Source organism: Harpia harpyja, chromosome 23 (assembly GCF_026419915.1).
Source record: "Harpia harpyja isolate bHarHar1 chromosome 23, bHarHar1 primary haplotype, whole genome shotgun sequence".
Taxonomy (NCBI): Eukaryota; Metazoa; Chordata; class Aves; order Accipitriformes; family Accipitridae; genus Harpia; species Harpia harpyja.
This window is the reverse complement of record NC_068962.1, coordinates 5,069,319-5,077,124: the sequence shown is the minus strand read 5'-3', so window position 1 is coordinate 5,077,124 and position 7,806 is coordinate 5,069,319.

Below are 7,806 nucleotides of genomic sequence, written 5' to 3'. Positions count from 1 at the left end.
GAGTTGTTCTACACTGTTTGATATCCTCAGCTGTTGAATACAGCAGTAATTCCAAACTTCACGGAAATCCGTGAAAACCCGTAATCTCTGTGAACTCTCATGTACATCCTCAGCCCTTTAAGCACTTAGTTGCTCTCCTATCTTTCTGGATTTAACTTTCTCTGAAGTCAGTCAAATCAACAATGAAGTGACACACACCAAGAGAAATGCACGAAAACACATTTGCAGCATTGGGGCATAAAGCATTCATCAATAACACCCCTTCATTCTGCAGTGGAGATGGGTGAGTTCATTTGCATACATTAGCATGTGAAATGGCTGTGTTTAGATGTGGTCCTTCAGCAAAATCTGGTCTTGCTAGTTACACATAGAACTATTCTTTAATTGTGGATCTTTCTCTTTACTTAATTATTACAACCTGTTGCTACTACTAAAGTAGACTGAGTACAGACTTTTGTATACTTGGCACCTTCACAGTACTTACCATCTAACCTAAAAAGGTGAAATGCTGATCTCTAGAAAAAAAAGCTGTAAGGAAGAGAAAAAAAACTCCTAAGATGATAATGTGTTTTATCAGCTGGATGTTAGCCTGTTTTTTTCCTAGCTTCACAGATATTCAAGTATCTATAGCACATCTGGTGCCTTGGAATAAACAATTGTAATCTGGGCTGATAGGGCTCTCCTCCCGAGGACGCACAGTGTCTTATTGTTTGATTCTGGTGGCAGCAGTCTCTGTGATTTTCTGCTTGGTTGCATTTGGGTTTGGGTTTTGTTGGGGTTTTTTTTCAGATAGGTGAGATCACACACAGAGATGTGAAACCTCTTCCAAATGACTATAGCACAGCTTCCCACCCCTCCGCAGGCACAAATAGTCTATACGGAAAGTACGGTATTCAAGATGTTCTTGGTATGGGCAAATGTAAACCTCAGGCCTCAGGGCTCATACTGGGCGTTTAGAACCCATGTGGTACTAAAATTGCTCTTGAGCAATCCTTGTTCGATTGGAAGAATTTTGAGGCTAGTGCCCATTTCTAGAACTCAGATCTTTGCAAATGAAGGCTTACCTTGCAGTAAATTTTACAAGGCGTAAATACGGTAATGCCTTCCCAAATCGTCTGTCACTTGGGAGAGCCATGAGGTTGGTGTAAAGGAATTAACAACATCTAGTGACGACCACAATGCAGTGCTGACCTGCATATAAATAACTGCTTACCACTGAGCAGCATGTGCCTGGGGTAGAGAATCTAATTGCTTTTGAGGAACGGGATTACAGCGAACTTTGCTTAGGGAGTCAGGAGAAAAAACCAAGGACAGAAGGTTAGTGAAAAGAGGAAATTAACATTCATATAGTCTTGAAACTTGGTGAATAACTGAAAATATTTGTAATCGTGTTGCTATGACACCCAGCTATAACTAGGAGCCTTCATTTTGAGTTAGCAGGTATACTGACATATGTAGAAGGAATGCAAATATTTAGGTTATTTTTAAAAATGTTCTCTCCATGTTCTGTAAATTTCATGTAATACAATAGGCAGTTTAGGGACCAAGACCAGAAATGGTACCTAAACTAAATGATCCCTCTTCACCCTTCTGTCCTATGCTTGCACTTGCCAGCATCAAACAAATACAAAGATATAGCTGGAGAGGTGAAGCATTCCTTGTGAAAGATAGCAATTCCTTGTGCATTTTATGAAAGTAGGAAGACAGAACTAAAAAAAAAAATGTTGCTGGTAATCCCACTAGGAGAAAGACTCCATGACTCCAACACTCCGTCAGACATCAAAGAATCTTCACTGGGCCATATCCTCAAGACCAAAGTAATTGGAAACCAATGTATTTTGTTACACTGCTTGCTGAATTACTTCTTTTTCTTTGTTTCTGCCTTCTCCTACTTTTTTTTTTTTTTTTACCCTTCCCCTGGAATACTGACTATAAGTGGAAGAAAACATGGGCCAAAAGATGCTTTTAGGCTCAGTGCCAGTAAAATGCTACTCTGTTTCTTGAAAGTGCTGGAACTTCTGCTGTGTGAACCTTGCCCTGTCTCTGCGAGATGCAAGAACAGAGTGGAGCATAGTTGGCTCAAACAAATGCTCGTGAATGTTGCATTCAGCGTTCCCTTTCAAGTGTTGTAGACCAGGAATCTTGCTTCAGTCTGAAGTTGCAGCAAGTCAGTCTGGGAAGCTATTATGTTTTGGTAGTTTTCATTGCTCAACAAGTGGCCTGCCACATCCTGGGAAGGTTGCAGGTTTCATGACACCTCTCTTTCTGTCTCCTTTTAGGAAGAGGCTTTTGAAGTCAGCTTGCTCAGGAGATGGCAGTGAACAAAACCATTGTTTTCTGTTGTCCTATCTACAAAGATTTAGGTTGTTCCCCTAAGTCATTCTAGGTCCTACAAGGACTGCTGCAGAGATCCCCGAGTATCCATATAGGTGCTGGAAAAGCCATGCAAACTGGCTACTCCAGAATACTGGCTTTAGACTTTGCTTCTTTGCGCTCCCTCTGTACCAAGGGATATCTTCCAGGAGAAGCTATAGTAAAAATTCTCCTTCTTTTATAGTGTTCTCAAATTCCCGAAGGAGGCAACTTAAGCCTCTGAATCAGAGCTGGAACAAGACACATAAGTGCCAGGGGAGCTTTGTCTCCTCAAGCTAGCCACACTGCATGGAGGTCCTTGGACCTTCCAGGTGCTTTCCCAGCCCCTTGACCTTCCATTGTCCACCCCTGTCCTTCAGGATTTTCCACTCAGCCATTATTGCGACTGTAACTGAGTTCTGGACCGCAGCCTGCACCGCTCTGTGTGCATACCCTCCATTTGGCATGTGTCTTGGAAGACATCCTTGGAGAGGCACCACGTGTGATCCAGCCTAGCGTGCTCCTGCTTTCCGCTTCCCTGGGCAGAATAGTACTTCAGCACTCCTGCTCTGGAGTTCAAGGTTTTTGCTAAAATGTATTTCTTCTTCTCTGCCAGATTATTTATTTTGAGCAGTATGGCACAGGGTTTCGTTATCCATACAGTTTTTCAAAGCCACATATACCATTAAACATATGACAATACCATTAAACATATGACAGTGCCATTAAAACCACCTAAAAAAGTTCAGCAATTTCTTGGAGGGCACAGGAGGGGGGACAGAGAGGAGAAAAGGGGAGAAGAAAAAGTAGATCTGAAAAACTAGCTTTCCACAGTGCTACACAGGTAGTTTGTCAAAACTTGCAGAGTGTTTCAGCAGTCCTTTTTTTTTTTTTTAAATAAAAGTTTGATGGAAAAAAAATTCTGCTGTCATCCCGAGTATTGTAATTAATGAAGTCATGCATCCTCATTTAGACAGCTGCCCTCCCCAACTCAGCCTGGTATTCTTCTTTTGCTAGGCTGAAAGATTTAGATGCTATGTGTTCGGAAGTCATTTAGATTGATATTTTTGTTTAAATTGAATTTTTTTCATTAGACTCATTGCCTGGAGTTCTGTTTGATGCTCTCTTAGCCCTGTCGATTGCTAACCGTTTGCTCCCTTAATATCCTGAAATGAACCCTGCACCTCGGGCAGAACGCGAGGAAATCTGGGAATATTATACGACTGTATTTTGTCAGACACATGCTGATAAACCGTTCAAGGATATAAGACAGGACTTGGGGTGGTTGTACTGCCCTTGGATCAGTAAAGGCTTTGTTAGAGGCTGTTTTGACTTCACAGCTTTGCGTCAGGGCGCAGAGTTCACAAATAGACCTTAATTGCGGTGACGGCCTCAGCCGAGGCCTCCACCCTCGCCCTCTGAGGGGCCTGGGTGTTCGTTCAGTCCTTCCTGAGCTACGTCTCAGCTGTGCCTGACACAGTGTCGGGGGCTCCCGCACCAGCCTCAGACCCGGCCCGTTACCTCGTCCTGCCCGACGATCCCCAGACCACCGACGGGCCCCGCGGCAGCAGCCGCCCCGCTCTGCTCACCCGCCGTCGGTGGGGTCACCGCTCGGCTCGCCTTGGAGTGCCCACGGCTCCCGGCTCACCCGTCCTGAGGGAGCAGGGCCACCCTTGCTGCTCCCTCCCTGATGCTTTGCTTCTTGAATTCAGAGCACCTGAAAACGCAATTTTAGAAAAAGATTTAGAAAAGCGATCTTGTCACGCTGCAGTTAGGCTTTTATAAAGCGACATTTATATTTGCATTTCAGAGGAAATTTAGGTACAGTGCTCAGTAAGACTGGTGTCACCTGTAGTCCCCATTTAAATTGGAGTTCATTCCTACAGCCCAGCTCCCCCGAGGCTTGCCTCCACAGCGGTTATTTAGGGTGTAGTCTCATGTCAGGGTTACGTGGCTTTGTATTTGCATTGCTGCTAAAGAGGGCTCCTGCCCTCCTCCTCTGCCACACACTGCTGCTCCCTCAGCTCACATCATGATCTCACAGAACACATGAGCTGATCGCAAGCGTGAATAGTTCCTGGGTGAGCAGGGAGCTGATGTGAACCACAGGCAGTCACGCAGCTGTGTAGGTCTGGCATTTTCTTTTGGGACCGGAACCCATATCTGAGGGTGTGAGAAGGGGACTGTCTATAGCTCACTGCATTAGGGACAGTGTGAAACCACATATTTGAGGTCAAGTTATACCGGAGAGCTGAGTCAATCTGTCAAAAAGAGGACTTCTTACTTCCCCTTCCCAGCTCACCCCTCCTACTCTCCTTCCTCACAGCGTTTCCCCCACCGTTCACCCCTGGGGCTTGTCAGATCCTGCTGAGCTGATTCAATGCACTAACTTGGCAGAAAACCAGCCATTTAGTCTGGTCTTCTGCTGGACTGGTGAATTGATTTGGCTTACAGTGGGGTCTAGCAAGCACCAGAGACGACAAAAGGTGAGTAATACAAATGGCAGTGAAATTGCCCCTTGTAGTATCCATGAGTTATTAACCCAACTTTGGATGCCTCTTCTCCTTTTGGAGACACTGACCTCCTGCTCCCTTTCCCTGCGCTCTGCCCTATATTCCTGATCCCCTCCTTCCATTGGTACACATCTATTGGGGTAGAGGGTGGGTTTTTTCTGCTGGGTTACCTTTCTGACCAGCTCACTGAGGCATCAGAGCCGGCATTAGGAGAAGCAGTAGGAAACAGAGTGCGATGTGGCTGATGTAGGATTACCCCTTCCCACAGCAGCAACCTGTTCTGTTGGCTGACCCGATCTCATCCCAGGGCACCGATGTGAAGGCCAGGATGGAGAGCACGATCCTCCTCCCGCAAACCCACAACCATCACTGGGATTGCAGCAACTCTGAGAACAAAGTTAGCCAACCTCCCCATACACCAATAAAGGCAGGAAAAGATAAACAAATAATTGCAATTATGCAATTAATACTCTCAGAACAATTCAACACAGCTGCTGACCATCTTCCTATGACAGCTTCTGCTGTCATGGAGTTACTCACTGAGTGGGTGCATCCAGGCCAGCTGAGCCTGTGGCTGACTAATCTTACTTCCTCCTCCTACCCCTCTTTGCAATCTTATAAAAGTCTTACTGCAATTACAACTCTATTTCAAACCACAGATTCTTTATTTTGCATAAAAGCATTTTTATATTTTTGTCAAGTATTGTAGAAAGTCTGTTCAACAGCAAAAACCAGATGTATGTACACATACAGAATGAATTCTCACAGTAATATCTAGATTTTATATTTAAAATGTTCTTCAGTAAATCCCAGTGTATTTTACAAGAGTTGTTATGATCCCTATGTACAAATGGGGAAACTGAGGCACAGAAGTGCAGTGTTTTACTCTTAGCACTAATTGTAAGAGTCACTGGACAATTTCTGAATGATCTTAACTGGTAGCACTGGGTGAAACTGTACTGAGAGGAGAAAAAAACCCCACCAGTTATATCTTTTACTAACTTAGCACATCAGAATGGGATGCTGTGAGTAGGAGCCTTCACTGTAGCAAATAGCTTTTGATTTTTTTCCATTAAGTTGCTGCTTAAATAGAGGCATAATATTGCTTACTTGAACTACAGTAATGAACAGGAACACAAATTATTTAGGCTGCATATGACCACTACAGTTTTGTCATCCGTTATTTACAGCTGCAGCTTGATTTCTTACCAGTAACCAGATGGACCAATGATGAGATGGTGTGAGATCTGCTAAAGAATGAAGACAGCCTATTGACATAAGCACTGGTATTTACTCTGGGTGTTTACAGATTGACTTAAAACACAGAAATCTGTCTGGCTACAGCATAACTTGAGAAGATTTGAGAATTAAGACCATAACTAAACTACAATGTCTCATTAGAAATTTGTATCCTAAATTTATAGAATAACCTCACAAAGATTAAGATATGTTATTTCAGGAGTGAAGGCTCGTCCCTCTCCATTGTTAAGGCATCACCTTTACAATAAAACAAACCCATCCATTCACAAATTCAGTTCCACTTCTAGGTATGATTGTATAGTACCTTTTCTACTCCAGATTTAAAGGAAACAAAGGAAACCAAATCCTTATTCCTGGAAGATTTTGAAACATTGGTTTCTATGAAAAAATAAACAGTTATTATATTTGGTTTGCTAATGAGCAGCCTGAATGATTTTACTAAGAAACAATTTCCTAAATATGCTGCTGCAGCAAAAGAGCTGGAACAGCCAAGTCCCAATTTTCCATTTCCCACAAGAGGTGTGTGTGTGCAGCTGCTGACACAAAACCCACGCCAATCCAGATGCCAGCTCTGATTTATAAATTTGTTCTTCTAAAATGGAGCCAGCCAACATAGTCCTGCCCTCATTACTGCACAGCATTTGTTGCCTAACTATAGGGCAACTGTTTTATCAGAACATTTCCTGGAGAAGATTGTAACTGACTAAGAACAGATGATGGTTTTTCTTCAGCGAGAGAGCAGCCTAGAAACAAAACTTTCCAGGTTTTCAAAGACATGAAGTCCCAGAAGTCTGCAACTCATCACCATTAGTGCCTCCACAGTATCCCTGCAGTTAGTGGAGAGAACAACCTCCTTTCTGTTGAGCCAACACAGAGCGAGCAGCTCTCCTCTTTGCTGTCTACAACCTGCTGAAGCAAGCAAGGCCGTTGGCAGTTATTAATAACCCCATCTCCAGACATGCTGGAGAAGTGTGTAGTCACGCTTCTGAGCTGTCCTTAAGCAATTCCTGTCTCCCTACCAGAAAGTTGTAATCCGTCAGAACATGCTTCTAAGAATAGACTCGCAGAACATTATGTGTCAGGGAGGGGGTAGACCTCATCTACTGTATCCTAAAAAATCTTTTTATAGAAACCATCTAAAAATAGCCTGGAAGCTTAACAGGGAATGTGGTTTAGTTTTTAAAAAATAAAAATAAAGTTCTGCTGTACCTCCGATTGCAACCTTTTAGAACCAGGATTTAAGTTACAAGATTTGCCGTTAGAGTGGTGTTTCAAAAGCACACATTTCCAGAATAAAATCATTACAGAAATACCCACAGGTTACCTCTAATTTAAAACTAATTATGCAATGAGGGTATAAAATCAGGGAATCTGAAAAAAAATCTAGTGAAGGCTGTTTTGTGAATTGAGATTCCAGAGGGCTGTCAAGTGTTCCCAATAAGTTCACACAAGGGACAGAAGATTGCTAACAATTTCTGATGAACCTTGCAAGTGATATTCTATTGCAGTGATGTGAAAGAGAAGACTAAAGATGTGGTAGCACTAGGCAACAGATACCAGTAATCCTACTGGTGGCTGCCCTCCTGTTTGGAATCAGAAATTCCCCGCCGAGAACCACGTAGTATTTGCTATATGGAAAAAAATACAATAATTGAAAACAAACAGTACAGACTGGCACGTG